This window comes from Heliangelus exortis, chromosome 2, assembly GCF_036169615.1.
Source record: "Heliangelus exortis chromosome 2, bHelExo1.hap1, whole genome shotgun sequence".
Classification (NCBI taxonomy): Eukaryota; Metazoa; Chordata; class Aves; order Apodiformes; family Trochilidae; genus Heliangelus; species Heliangelus exortis.
In genome coordinates, this window is record NC_092423.1 from 145,751,113 (window position 1) to 145,767,697 (window position 16,585).

The window sequence follows — 16,585 nt, forward strand, 5'->3', positions numbered from 1 at the left end:
AAGAAAAAAAAAATAATTCTATTACTTACTTATGGCTGTTTTCCTACTTTTATATTAGAGAGACCATAAATCGTAATTCTATATAGTATGTACACACAGGGGAAGAACAATTTCCATTCTGCAGCTCTCAACAGCTTAAGGAATCATTTTGGAAAACTTTCTCCCAGATCCTGAATCCATCTTTTTTTCTTTAATGCACAGATTTATTTGTTAATGTTTTTAGGGAATTTCTGCTTCCTCTGTACTTTAACATGCTCATCAGCTTCCTGCTGTTGATAACTGGGTAAAAGAGGCATGAAGGGGACATGGTATGTTGTGGATCATTGCTGCAGGGTCGATTATGCATTCTAGGATATTTCTTTTCAAAGCAACGGGGTTCTGTGGGAATCACAGACAAAAAGAATGGTGGTGTCAGCATTTGTTCAAAACCAGTCTTGATCAGTCAAACATTGGGCCTGTCTCTACTGTGTTCCTCAGAAATAATGTGCACATCATTCTGGCTTACAAAATAAAAAAGGGGAAAGTCTTATGAAGTTGCTGAGAGATGTTTTTTCCTTGGACAAAACACAGGCTGCTGCATTTCAAAAAATTCCTTATCATATGCAGAGAAGGAGAAAGCAATACACTTAATAAATTCTGAGCTCTGAAAATAAAATTTGTAACTATCTGCCAGCAGTACACCATAAATTCATGAAAAAAAAAAAATTAAAATTCAAAAAGCATGGCTATTGAAGTACCATCCCTAAGCCCAGAGGGCAGGAGCAGGTGCTGTAGTTTACACCTCAGCCAGATGGTGTCCCTACAAGACAGTGAGGTGCTCAGGTTTGAGCCAGGATGCAAGGTAAAGGGACATGGAAATATCACCGTGCCCTACAATATTTAGAATTTCATTTTAAAAAAGCACATTACTGAAATGCCAACCCGACAGCCGCCTGCAGAGGGATCAGGACAAGCATTACTTAAAATAGCTATGGGCGCCTTTAGAGCAAGGTTTTTCCTGCCTGGTATTTTTTAGGAAACACTGGTTCTGGTGATGGCAGAGCAGGTTAGAGGCAGATCAAGAGATAGGAAAAGGAAACCAGATCTGCCATGCAGCGTCCTGCACTTCCAGAGCTGAGAGCTCAAAATGTCCTTTCTCTGTGTCTGGGCTTGCAAGGCTGCAATGTTTTATAAATACATTATTAAAAACAGTATTTGCCAGCTGCTATCCTGTATGAGGCCAGGATAAAAGGAGCAGAGCAGCAGCTGGTGTCAGTCAGGATGGGCTGACACTGGCTCCACAAGCAGCAGACACGACGTGATGGACCTTGGCTTACTTGGTACACATGGCTCATGGACCCAAGTCCTACATGACCAGCTCTGTGCAGCTAAGGTGCCATTCATCTCCAGTCTTTGCCAAAACATTTCAAGAGCTCATTGCTGCCTTATGAATGCTGAAAGGTGTCTGAAAACAGTCATTTAAGCTAAAAATAGTGGAAAAAACTAACCCAAATCAAATCAGAACATCTGCTTAAAATCTATACTCGTAACCCATCGTGGCTTTAATATACATTTGTGGTTCAATATTATCCTTGTGTTCAGTCCAAAATACATCATTTTATCCATTTTTTTAGCAGGAAGAATTGAACCAAGTGTATTAATTTACAACTGCTCTATGTATTAATATGTCGGTGAGAGAAAATTCACATCACATCATGCAGAAAATTCCTCATTCACATCAACAGGACTCACATCATAGAAGTCTTCAGGGATATTAGAAGAAAGGTTGAAGATAAAGCATTTTTAGTGATGGGTTTTCCACACTGTTTTCTTTCCCACTGCAGTCTGTCACTGTGAGACTAAGCCCAGTTTGAGATTGCAGCATCTGATCAACATGTTGCCCCTTCCAGAAGAAGGGGTCAAAAAGTAGAACAATTTAAGTTCACAGTGATCCAAGAACAAGAAATTCTGCTTAGTGGACCCTACTTCCAGGTGGCCACTGTGGATTTTTTTTTTAATGCAACTTATTTTAGTTCATCTTACCATGCAGGAATTTTTCCTCAAAGTGCCCTCAGTCAATGTAGATCCTTTAACCATATCTTTTTTTTTTCTTTTTATCTCACAAACATCACTTTCGGATTCCCTTGTGACACATTTATAGGTAGTAAGTGATACTGCAAAAAGAAATTACAAATTCTATCGTGTCAGATTTGTTGTCAAACTGTGGACTTTGTGTGTGAGGCACAGTTTTTAATAGTTTAATGGGAAGAGAGGTGAATTATTCTGACTACATGAAACATCATGTGGGAATGGCATCCAGGCTGAAAAGCATGCTGGTAAGTGGTAAGTGAGCTATCTACACTTAAAATACAGGCATAGTACTAAGCTACCCATCCCACCCCACAGCTGAATAAACAATATGCAAAAGATAGACACAAGCTCTATATAACTTCAGCTTTGTATGGCTTTTCCAGGGGGGATGGTATAGAGTTTTAGGTCAGTGAGCATCCCTGGCAAGGCAAACAAAAAGTAAACACTCTTTGGGAAATGTACACTCATAAAAAGCAGCATTTTAAAAAAAATTGCTGAAGGAGAACTATCTCTTCTCATCTCAAAAGTATTTTAATATTTTGCTCGCTCTTAAGCTTCTCTTGCATTTTCAGGGACACTGCTTTGTCTCCTTGTGCTTTATCCCTTGAGGCTGGGACCAGAGCTAGGGATCTGCTGTCTGAATTACCAAGTACAAATCCAGGACCATATTGCAAAGCTGGGCTATGTTTTATTATGGGGTTTATTCCTTATTGAACCAAAGTCAAAGAATATCATGGCATCTGTTTATTTAGAAAAAGAAACCCTGGTCTATTATAAATAAGACAATGGAGTTTTCTATCTGCTCTCTCTTTGCCCTGCCAGAGCCTGATGCTGACAGGACATACAGGGGCTCTATTCTAACCCTGCTTCTCCTGCTGTAGCATCTTTATAATTCAGGGGACAAGGAGGAAAGCCTTGTATGAAAGGAGAGAAGCAAAACTGTTTGTTTAGAAATGGCATATTTGGAAAATGAAGGGAAAACAAAGGGAAGACACACATAATGTGGCAGAGAAGAAAACTTCATGGCATGTCTAGGACAAGCAATTTAAATAAATGATCTGGATATTCCCTATCACAGCTCTCTAGAGGCTGCTTACCTTTCCTGGTTTCAGATAAGTCATCTACACCAAAACCCACAGGAGTTAGAGTTGGAAAAAACCAAATGCTTTCTGTGATCTCTTTCATTCTTCAGAGGAGCAATTCAGCCTCAAAATCGTATTAACAAAATTAAACAAACAAATAAAATTGTAGTCAATAGTAAAATGAGCATTTCAGAAACATTATCTAATAATTCTGTTCTGCCTCAAGAGAACAAAAGTTCAAAGACCCTACAGGGAGAATGCAAAGATGAATGTAAAAACATGTCCAGTTAGGAACTCTGTTGTGCTGTTTAAGATATTAAAGCTTTAGCTTACATTTTACTAAATTATACCACTAAACTACCCATCTTACTGTAAAATTCAAGGGGGTTTGATGCTACTCTTGTGCTTAATTTCATCCATTCATCTTCTGTCACTGAATGCCACCAAAGACCATATGAATGTTCTAACTATGCTGGCATTCATAATGTGATTTTAAATGTCTTTAGTATGGTCCTCTGAAGAAGAGGTTATCCTGGGTGAAAAAGACAGTGTCCAATTATACAGCTTTTCACACACACACAAAGAAGAAAAAAAGACCAACAACCCAGAACACAAATACATCTGACATCTTGGTAGAGTCAGCTTGTTGATCAGGCCTCTTCCAACTACTGAACTAAGCAATTTAATTATCTAAATTATTGCTGATATGAGCAGGAAGTGAACCATATAAAAAAGAGATGGGATTTTCTTCCTTCACATCAGCCCATGCAGTTGTATATTTTTTTTCCATGTTTTATAAAGAAATCATTCTATGGCATTCCTGGAAGATAGGCATCTTCCCAGGCCTGATCCAATGCCAACTATAGTTAATGAAAAGAGGGTCATTGATTTCAGTGAGAATAATTTCAGAACCCTATATGAATAACAGAGCAGAAAATTCTCTGCTAACACCAGAGCTGTTCCTGAGGTACTGTGTTCAACTACAACTGACCAAAATTCTCTTTAAATAAAGGACAAGACTGTCAGCAGCTCCACATTATGTTGGATGGGGACATTTGTGCACAATTCTAGCAAAGAGCTCTCCATGTGCCAGCAAGGAGGCAGAGACTGAGAAGTTTCAGTGTCACATCCCAAGACTAAATTTTATCCCAGTCTCTAAAAAAACCAATCAGCTGCAGTTTAACACGAATGCTGTCAGATCTGTAAGAGATTAAACAGGGTGGTGGGAAGGATTAGCAGATGATTCAGATCCACTGATTTCTTTGCTTTAGCTGAACTCCATTACTTCACAGAAGTGCTTGGTGCTGGAATTTCCAGGGCACATGGATGATTAATATCACTGCTTGTGGACATAAACTTGATTGTGCAAGAAATAAAGTCCATGCTGAACAATGAGAAGGGGAAGATAATAAATACCTGTTTCCTATTGTCAGGTAACTGTCCAAGAGACAGAACAAGACAGGAATGGGACAGGAAAAAATATCATACAGAGAAGCATAACCAAAAGTCTTAGAGGGCCATAAAGCACACTCCAAGGGGGAAATAGATTAGCACAGCATGGGCATTTCCTTATTTCTGCATGCTCCACTTTGCAGCCTTAGAAACATTCTTTTAACCTCTTCAGTGTTGCACATGAATGCACAGGGGAACCTGAGAAAAGGTCAGAATTAGAATTCCTGATTCCTTTCCTGATTCATTAACTTATGGATGGATCATACAACCCTTCAACTGACCCTTTTTTAAATGCATCTACAACAGATGCTTTAAAGCAGGCTCTTACTGGTTGCCTGCCAAATCACTGCAATTCTAAAATACCCTGAGTGCTAGACCAGGACTTTGCAATTTATTTTTGCCTGCTGCAGCCACGCAGTGTCTACAGGCTAAAACCTTGATGCAATAACCTCGAGTATAGCTTTTGAATGATTTGTTCAGAGGAAGTAATTCCAGGTTTAAATTGTACTCTTGCATGTCATGCTGAGAAATCTTTCAACTTGATTGGTTATGAAAACCCAAAACTAAGCTGGGATATAAAGTCTCTATGACAGAATCTCCCAAATCCGGAGGTCTTTGCTTATGGTACTACCAAATCCACAACACCATCCCCAAATTAGTTTTGTTACCTCTCTTATAAATAAGCTGCACTCAGACACTGGGACCTGTTGGGTGCTGTGTGTACATCCCAGCTCCCTCATGGGATAAGACATAGGTGCACTCCATCCAGCTACTGTGCTCAGGAGAACAGATGCCACAAAGCAGTGCCCCAGACCTTTTAGATCAAGCCAAATGGGTAAAAAAATTCTTAAGGACATGTTATGGAGTGCAACTGCCTTTTAGACTCCCAACATAACTTACCAGGAGCTAGAAACAAGCTACATCCCTCACTAGTGCAGAAAAAGCACATTCTCAAGTGATGTTTCAGAAAGTTATGCTCAGAAGTTCTTTGGCTTTGGAATCATCAATCAGTCTGAAAGGAAAATACACACTGCATCATAGGAACACATGTTTATTGACCAGCCAAGCAATAGCCCTGTCTCACTTCACATAATGAGGAGATAGAATTTCAAAAGAAATTCTGCACTTCAGCAGCTGGCTCTGTGTAAAACACGGTTCTGCAAGCACCTCAGTAAACCTGATTGAAATCATTATCAAGGAAAAGACTCACGGGAATTGTCTCAGAGTATCTGTGGGGCCCAGGGGACAAGGAGGGCTGATAAAGGGAAGCTTTGCCTGTCTGCTTTGGGAAAGCAATGCCTGGAGATGAGGGTTTGCCCAAGAACCAGGCACCAGCATCTGCAGTGCTCATATTGATAGGTTTTTTTCTCCAGGTCTATTTACTAGATGGAAAAAACAGGAAGAATATCTTGAACTTGAAACTTAATAATCAGTTTGTTACTTCTAGATGCATTTTTTTACAGAAAAGTAACCTCTCGGTGCTGAATTTTTCTACATTCCAGCCTCTTCCCCCCTCTCCTTAATTTTCACTCCATTTCCTTTGGAAGGCACTAGCCTGAAACTCTTTAGAACGGATCAGGAAATTAGGAACAAAACAGGAGATTCAGAAGTAATTTGCCATAATCTTAAGCAGCAGCCACCCTCTTCCACCCCTGAAATATCCCCAAAAATATAATTTGAGTCATGTAGATAGCAAATCATTTATATAGCATGTTACCACATACTGTGCTTCTGCAGTGGCTCATCTATTGGGCCACACATGTATCTGAATCCAGTGGGTATTAATATAATTATTAGATACATAATAATTAATATAATTATTAGATACATAATAATTTATTAATGGTCATGGACTTACTAGGGGGCAAACACACTCCAAACTACATGACAGTAACAGCTGCACAACTCATGCATCCCAACAACTCCATCACACCACAGCTAAGTTACAAATCTTTGTCCATGCTCTCTTGTCTATTTCCTGTAAACTCAGCAGAGCTCTGAAACTTCTCTCATGTTATCACTGAAGCAGGGTTTGCAGCATCCACGTCCTAGAACTGGAAAGTCCACAAGTTGTGTACAATAAAAGGCTATTTACAGTAATAGACAAGGTTACTCACTCACCTTCACAGGAAGAGGATCCTAATTCACACACGTTTAAATTAACAGCTACAGCTGGCTGCAGGATGTCCAGATTAATGAGGAGTGATGTAAGCAAAGATCATCCACAGATGAAGCATACAGATCAAGCTGTAGAAATAGTTTGTTGTGGAGTGAAAAACCCTAAGGTTTGCCTCCAGTATCACATACTCAGACTGCTCTTTCTGCTGCATGTGAGGAGCAAATTGATTTATTAAAGGGGCACAGCATACCAGTCTTTTGGTCTAAGCCTTACAACCTGTATGGGCAAAGTTCCTCAAATCCCATTCCCTCCCGAGCAGGGACAGAGTTGTTCCAGCCCACATTCACTTTTAGGAAGAAACCCTTAACATTGAGCCCCTTGAGGCTATTCAACAGAAGAATCCTCTACTCTTACAGGACCCATTTCCTGCTTTTTATATCCTCATGGAAGTTCTTCCAGCTCTTGGAATGAAACCTAATATTTTCTTTTTTAGTACAGTAGAGGATTATGTCAGTAAAAAGGCCCATATGTCATGGCTTTATATAGTCAGTAGCAGAGCTGGAGCATGGAGTCAGGATGGGCTAACAGCCTAAATCTGTTTGGAAAATAGGCAACATACTTTCTAAGAGGAGCCTGGTGAATGCATTTCCCAGAACTCCAACTGGAGCCAATGCAAGGAGGAATTGCTTTGGACTCCTTCCCTATGCCTTATGACAATGGCATCAGTAAGGATTGCCAGAATCCCTACAAGCTCCAGAAATGAGCTCATACCTACCCTCTGTCACTCTCAGAGTTATTACCAGGGCCACAGTGATTAGACATGCACCACACACTCACCCACCACTTCCTTGACTTCTGCTGAACTGTCCAGATGACAGAAAATTTCCCAAATACAGGAATGTAAGTGCTTCTTACTTGCACTATATGGGTGAATTTCTCCTCCATATGTTCCAGCAAGTTGATGGCCATCTCATTTCATAAAAGTTTGCACAGAAACAACTGCTACATTTGATTAAGAGATTTAGTATTTCAAAGCTTTTCCAAAGTCTAATTTTCATGGTCTTGGCCTTTGTAATGAAATTTAGAACTCTCCACCATCAAAAGTGAAAGATAAAATCTTAGAATTGTTTTGGTTGGAAAAGAGCTTTAAGGTCATCAGGTCCAACTGTTAACCTAACACTGCCAAGTCCACCACTAAACCATTTCCTTCCACACATCTACCCCTATATCAGCACATCTATATCTACATCTATATCTACATCCACCTCTTTTAAGCACCTCCAGGGATGTTGGCTCCAGCACTTCCATACTGTTCCAGTGCCTGACAACCTGATCTTTAAATACATCAGTTCTGGGCTCCTCAGTTTAGGAAGGAGATTGAGGTACTGGAGCAGGTCCAGAGAAGAGCAAGGAGGCTGTGAAGGGATCCAGCACAAGTCCTGTGAGGAAGGGCTGAGGGAGCTGGGGGTGTTGAGGCTGGAGAAGAGGAGGCTCAGGGGAGACCTCATCACTCTCTACAACTCCCTGAAAGGAGGTTGGAGCCAGGGGGGGGTTGGGCTCTTTTCCCAGGCAACTCTCAGCAAGGCAAGAGGGCATGGACTTAAGCTTTGCCAGGGGATTTTAGGTTGGATATCAGGAAGAAATTCTTTCCAGAGAGGGTGATCAGACATTGGAATGGGCTGCCCAGGGAAGTGGTGGATTCTCTGTCCCTGGAGACATTTAAAAAGAGACTGGATGTGGCACTCAGTGCCATGGGCTGGGAACTGCAGTGGTAGTGGATCAATGGTTGGACTTGATGATCTCTGAGGTCCCTTCCAACCCAGCCAATTCTATGATTCTATGATCTGTGCTTGTGATCCTGGAGTGCTGTGTGTGTTTGCCACCATTAGTGACCTTCTGGCTGTAAAGAAGGAGGGGTTCTGGGTGCTGTGCTTATCAAAGAATCACAGAATTGTTCTGGTAGGAAAAGACCTTTAAGATTACCAAGTCCAACCATTAACCTACCTCTACTGAATCAAGTGCTAACCTATGTCCCTAAGCACCACATCTACATGTCTTTTAAAATATCTCTAGGGGCAGTGACTCAGCCACCCCCCTGGGCAGATGCTTCAGTGCCTGACACCCTTTCAGTGAAGAAACTGTTCTTAATATCCAATCTAAACTTCTCCCAACACAACTTAAGGCCATTCCATCTTGTTCTGTAGCTTGTTTATTGGGAGAAGACACTTCCTTTCAGATAGCTGTAGAAGAGCAGCAAGGTCTCTTCTCAGCCTCCTTATCTCCAGACTGAGCAATCCCAGTTCCCTCAGAATCGCTTCTCTCAGACTTGAGCTCCAGACCCTTCATTGCCTTTTTCTTGACACTCTCAAGCATTTCAGTGTCTTGTAGCAGAGCAGAGGCCATGAAGACATGAGATACCTGTTGTTACTTAAAGAGATGCAAATAACAGGGTTAAATCCACAGCCTTGGCCCTTCCTGGAGCTTTTCCTCTTTACTCAGCACTTTTAGGAGGTATTGTCCCCCAGTAGGGGGACAGTATTCACCCAAGCTGAGCATCTCCATGCTCTTGTCTACTGGAAATAAGCACTGACAACTCTCTTTCAAAACATAAGAAAGAAAGAAAACAGTTTATACAATGTGACAGTGATCAGAGTCTAAAACTGAGATAAAATACACTTTACTCCTCTGCATTTCTCAATGCAGTAGACAGGAAATCACTGCCTATGAATCCTTCCATGAGCTTGGCATGATCCTGGCAGTGGGGAATTTGCAACAAGGGTATTTCCCTACCCTTTTCTTGTCATTGCTGCTTCCAGGGCTGTGAGTAAGAAGGAAAACAAGAAGCTGATGAAGTCAGTCTTGTGCTTAAGGAAAGAGCAAGGTGGGGACAGTGTCACGTTAATAATCCTTACATTGGCTTGAAAGGTTTTGAACCATCTCAACTCCCATACCATCCCCTCCACTCTGGTTCTAATTCTTCCCAGAAGCCTCAAAAACAGCAGGAGTCACTCTGTTGCAGGATAGAGAAAGCAGAAAGAGAGAAGTTCATGAAAGAAGTAAAGGGGTATAAGAATCACATGGATAAACCATGGAACAAACATGGGGCTTCCTAACATTCTCATTTTTTCCTATCTCGAATTCTCATAAATAACTGTAGGAAGAAATATGGTATCAATGTGACTCAGAAAAGCCTGAAAACTTACCTGATTCCCCTTCTTTACCTCTTCATATTTAATATACTGAACTTGTACCATAAAAGATGATAGCTGTTGGGTAGGCAATAGTAGATATCCAATATTTTACTCTATAGTTAGAGGGAGTATATTTTCAAATGGATAAGGACTTTTTGAAGTTCACATTACTTTCATAACTGGTGACAACCTTGCAGACAAAAATATTATTTCAGGAACAGGGTACTCATCTTTACATGTAGGTGATATAAGTGTATCTGTGTACTTTGTTCAGGTAAGATGGCCAAGGGCTACAAGATGCCATCAGGAAAGCAGTATTTACTTGGAAACAGACACAACTGAAAATGGTAGAGCCAGGATCAGAGAGCAGGGCATAGAGCAGTTAACAGGAAAATAATAGCAAATACAAAATTGGAAACTATGGTGGAGGAGAAAGGACATGGAAAAATTATAGAAATGGGAAAGAGGTACCCTGTTAGATAGAAGTGCTAGAACTTAAAACACACCCATGTCTTTCTAGACTTTAAAGATTATTAAAAATACTCTCTCACACTAGGCTATTTCCAAAGGCACTGCAGTTTGGATGAAATTAATCTCATTTAAGTTTAGATTGTAGGTAACTAACATTGTATATAGGTTTTACACTTGAGCTCCTCAGGGTACGTTCCCTTTCCAGTTTCATAGGCAGATTGATTTAATTTATTTCTAAGAAATATGAGTAAAACAAATGAACTGTACACAAGAAGTGCTCATTTTCCCCAGATGCAGTAAGAGTGTCTGAACAAATAGCTGAAATGTAGATATTGATATTTTAACAGACACCAATATTTCAACAGATGTCTATCTGGTCAAGGTGACATAAGAAACTCTGCCCAAATCAGTAAGAAATTACATGATAATGGTAATAACAGAAAAAAAGTTCAGAGCCCGAGGGTGAAAAAGACTTGAGTATCATCTTCATCTAATGAGGAATAGAAGATGCACATCTAGATTTCTAAAAAGATATCCCTTCCTGATGAAATTGTCTTATAAAAGCAAGTTTGGGACAAAGGACCAAAATGGAGTTTGGAAAAACATCTTTCTGAGCTTATACAAATTGAATTGTGTCAGCTGGTTTGCACAAAGAGAATTTAAGATCATCTTGTGCAGGATTTAGTCCAGTTCCTGGGTGACTGAGAATGGAGATGGGAATTAAAACTATGCAGCATTCATGGATTCTAGATTCCCTGTGGAGTTAGACTTCAGTCTCAATTTTCTGTGTTCACAAAATCTAAATGCCAGTGGGTGATGCTTTGCTCTCACTGACTCAAAAGTAGTCTCAGGGACCTTGGAGGCCTGAAGAGAGTATCCACCTATAAAATAAAATTTTATGTAAAGGCACTGAGTACTTGGCTTTTCTGCAGCCTTTTTCCCACTAGATTTCCTGCCCCACAGAGCAGTGATCAGATACATTTTCTTTTGTTATTTTAATGCCAAGGAAAAAGCTTAAGTACTAATAGGCCTTCATGATGGGCAGAGATGCATATGAATTTAACCCATATACAGATAAATAAATGCTTCAAGTACAGTCCTTCTCTTAAGAGCAACTGTTTTAGCCTGTAGCCAATAAAACAAAGATAGTGAAATTGTGCTTGTTTTGCTTCTGTCTCTGTGTTAGCAAGACTGAAAGCCTACTTTTTGTTAGACAAAACAGGTGTTACAACTCGTTTTCTCTGGATAAGTATAAGACCTAATTTAACATATGAAAGTTTTTCATATTTCTGTTGATACATTCAGGGAATAACTCTTATTTATAGATTATTACAGATGAAAGTGACAATTACGTCCAGTCTGACTGCTTGGTTAATATGAGCTTAAAGTTATTCTTAGCAATACCAGCATCTCATCTATAACTTCTGCAAAACCTGAAGTACTTTTCCTGCTTTAAAAGGCCTTCAGCCTTGATTTACTAGACTGAATATTCCAGCACCAGAAGTTGTCCAAGTGCTCAATTACCATTATCTGATGTACTTCATCTCTAGAATGAATGCATAGATTTTTCTATTTGCAGTCTGTTTCCATCTCATCATATTTTAATCTGAAAATCTTCCCTGGCTTCTGGGGCCCAGAACAAGTTGCTAGGCTGGTGGTTAATAATTAAAGAATTTGAATTTTTTGGCTTCTGAGGAACACACAAAACCCCACAATGCTACTAGCTATTCCTTAGCCTAAAAAAATCCCCAAGCAGACAAACAAGAAGTTAAACAAACATTAGCAATGTTTCACTTGTGCAATAAAGAGAGAAAAATAAGGATCAACATCTCGCCTTTTTCTACTCTCTCCAGAAATTCTGAACACTGCTCGTGCTTAACACTGGCAGCTTAAATGTTTTAGAAGAGAATCCAAACACAAGGTAATGCTTAGACTAAAATCTTAGACTAAAATCCTTAGACTAAAAAAAAAAAAAAAAGGCATTTGTGTACAATTAAACAGTATCTCAAGAAGTTCTCTGCAAACCCCTGCTGGTAGCTATAGCAACTGCATTCACTGTATTTGTACAAGAAAGAATTTTTTAAAGCTACTTAAGAAAGTCCATTTTTCAGCCATTATTTATATATCTAATTTTCAGGCCCTTAGATGCAATCCTGCTCTCCATTCAGCTTCCGCTCTTCCACTTCCACTTGGCATGTGTGGCACATGAGTTGCTGGGGCGACTCCCAAATTCAGGGAAGGAATTTTTCAGTCCAAAAATTCAGCAGGCTTAAATCTAGAGCTGCTGAACTGTGGCTTTCATTTCCAGTGAAATGCCATAGCAGCACAAACACTTACATCTCTCAGGCAAATCAGACATCCACAGAGAATTACACTTAAAGCAGTAACAGATGTAAGTCCCAAATACTATAAAGGGGAAAGGAAAAGAAATAATCTTTAGGAATCCTTAAAGAGGTTTCTTTGTTGGAGCTGGAGAAAGATTTGCTATATCAGAATTCTGGTATTGTTACATTTACTTACTAGCAAGTGTTATTAAGCAACAAAACTCCAATGCTACTTGGGATAAGAAAGCCTCGGAGAGCCACTGTGCTATGTTGGTCTTACATAAATTATGCCTCTCCTTGGCATGGTCTTCTCTATATGACTGGCATCCTAGAGTATGGCCCTGTTTAACATTTATCTGTCAAAAGGGATTTAAAAATAGCTATGTGATACCAGGTGAGACTGCTGCTTGTTCCCTGTATTCTCAGAATCAAGCACCTGAGCAGAAGATTGCTGTGGGTCTGACATTTTCTCTCTGCTATTTCCACCTGTATGAACAATAGCTTTGACTCTCAAATTTGTGAGAGAAGTAATACTAGCACTTCACATTTGGTCTCTTTTTTTTTTAAAAGACAGAATTTTCTCTGTTTCTTACACTTCAGAGGGAGCTAAATATTGAAAAGATAATGCAGCTCTTCAGTCTTGACGTAGACCTTCCACTTCTGAAGTATCTGGAAAAATATCTGTCAGAGCAAATTGAAAAGTGTAACTGCTGTCCCCCCTTCCCCTTGATACCACTGACTGTGGACTGCTTCTTATTTTTCCAAACCACTGCATTAGTTTGATGTATTGATTAATTTATTCACATGTAGTAATTTGTGTAATGTGCCCATGACTTCACTAACTTAATGATGAAGAGTTCACCACGAAAAACAAAACCAAACCCAGAATAAAATCCCTCATACACCACAATTAGATTTCTTCTAAAAGCTTTGCTTTGGGATGGTGTTTAATAAAAGCTAGCCCATTACTTTTATAAAGCATTCAGTGGTATCCACAGGAATACCACTAGACAGCCATGAGATCAGTGTTTTCCCTAATTATGAGTGCCTCATAGGTGAAGTCCCTGTAAGGCTGAAAGCATTAAAAGAAAAAAAAAAAATATGTAAAAAGCCATAACACAGTTTTCAGAATGAAGACTTTCAATGTCCACCTTAAACTAGTAAAAAAATAGCTGCAATTCACTGTAACAGCAGCATTAATTCTTCTGTCACACGTTACTGTGATGTTATCAACAATGTTATTCAACATTCCAAGACACTAAAGCATTATCATACCTGGAAAATATTCACAAGTTGTCATCTTGTTCCTAATAACATCCTAGAGGCAAAAGAGTTCTTCCTCACATACCAATGTACAAGACTGTCAACTTTATGACTCCTGACTATGAATTAAATCAGGAGGACTCCGTTTCACTGGCAACAATTCAAGAACAGGAAAGTCAGGACAGTGAAATGACTTCAAAAGAACATGAGTTATTAAAAAGATCATGCAAGTGCAGGCTAAGTATTCAACCTCAACACATTTCAGTTTCACCAGATTCCACATAGCAAGAATCAATTATTTTTTTCCTAGCAGCAAATCTCTGGTGTCTCAGAGCCTGGCTCCATCCTGATGTGCAGCTGCCACTCTGTTTTAGCATACATCAAAAAGAAAACCCAAAAATAAAACCAGCAACAAGAAAAACCCCAAAACCCCAGTGGAATCACACAAGTGCAAAGGATGAACAAAGCCACACAGCCCCTGCTGCTGGGGCTAACCCACCTTTCTGCAGAGGACAAGCTCTTCAGACAAATATGTTAGCAAAGCATTTAAAGCCATTCAACACTTACTCTAAGACGACTTAATGAGAGACTTCTCTTCAACCACAAGTTATAAATAGGAGCGTTGCCTTTGCATAGTGTGAATATTGCAGCAAAGGGGACATTTCTAGGGGAAATGCAAAGATTTCACCTAAGAACGGATTATATTCTCATTTTAGGAAAAGAATGAGAGGAGGGAAAAGTACCACCACATGGCTCTCAGCTATGTAAGACCTACCTTATTTCTGAGCTCTGTCCTGCAGCAGAAAAATGCCTTTCTTGCAGGCTACAGCCCTGCAAGTAAACAGGCAGGGACAAGCAGGATGTGGGCAGAACTTGGGATCTACTCTACCCCTCCCAGGGACTAAAGTAGCCTCAGAGCCACCACAAATGCAGAAGCAGAAGGATGGTAAGGAAGGGCAATCCCAGCTCAGTGCCTCCCACTGCCCTCACCACCTGCCTTGGACCAGGACAACAAAGCAAAACTCTGCTTAACATCCCCCTCATCTGCAGGCTGGTCCAGCAGCCTCCCTGCTGGTCCCAGTATTGGCATTTGTGTACTGGGGAATGCAGATACCTGTTTAATTCAGATTGCTGACAGGCAGTCAGAGAGCAGTGGCATCTAGTTTGTGATCTCAAGTATTTCCTGATGCAATCCCCTAGAAAGGATATTGCCAGAAATCTTCCAGCTCACCTGCTTGTGCTGTACAGAGCAGTCTGGGGGCACTATTTTTTATTTTTGTAACTTGTGATGTAAACACTTTGAAAATACAAAACATGTCTCTCTAATCAGTTTTTTTTCTGCTCTTTTAAAAATATAACAAACATATTCTCAATTAAAAGATTTTTACCCCAAACTTAACTAGCTTCTGTTATCTAGTTTGTGATCTCAAGCATTTCCTGATGCAATCCCCTAGAGAGAATATTGCCAGAAATGTTCCAGCTCACCTTCTTGTGCTGTGCAGAGCAGTCTGGGTGCACTATTTTTTTATTTTTATTTTTGTAACTTGTCGTATAAAAATTTGGAAAATCTCATTCAAGCCTAAATTTTAAACATAAAAATTTCAACAATTATTGAAAACATCTGAAAAGTTATGTATTCAAAAAAAATATGTGGTTTTATTACTTCGAGTGTTCACACTGAACTCATCACATCAGTGGAAGCCAAAGAAGCCAATTTTTTTTTTAAATACCACAGTCTGAATTATGTAATTCCAAAAGGACTCCAGTCTTTGCTAGCTCTGCTGATTTAGTAACACAGCTTGCAAAAAGATCAATGTTCAGACAGTCCCACTGGTATCTCAGCATTCCTCCTAGCAGATTAAAGCACTCCATAATTTTTTACTGGAGTGACAGAATCTGCCCCTAAATAAAGACACCACAGTGGAAGCCTCAATAAATTGGAAGTCATTTTCCACTTAAGTCTGTCTAACACCAAACACACTTCTAAAACCTTAAATCACAGATAACTATTGCTAGTGGCAGAGCTCTTCTTAGACGTCGTGGATTTATTCCCAGAAAGCATTAAACTTAAGGGAAGGATTGCATTAGGTTTCCTATCACTATTTAGCATGCTGTTCAGATATCATTTAAACCATATCCCAAAGAATCAATTTTTACTGTTGAAGTGTGAACAAGGTGAGAGGCCTTTTCCTGAGCTCAGGTGAGAAGGAAAGATTCTGGAGAAAGAGATATCTGTGCCTTTAATACACAGCATATGGCATGCAAGGTGCACATCACAATTTTTATTCTTGGTCACCAAAGAATGCAACTTGCATTTTCAAATGGATCTTCAGAGTTTCACTTCAGTAGAACCACTGATGGAAGATTTAAGTGTTTGTTCTCCTTCAAGTCTCGGGTGATTTTTTTTTTTTTTTTATTTAATAAGACATGGGTACCATATTTCTCCTAGAAAAAGAATAGCACAATCTTTTGAAAATTTGCCCTTGGTATCTCATACTTGACAACCTCCTTTTGCAAATCCTAGCTTTTAAATCCTATTCTTTTTACTTTCTGTGGTATATATCAAAGTGATTTTGTACTCCAGGGGATGAAATTCAAGAGTCTTTGTGGTTT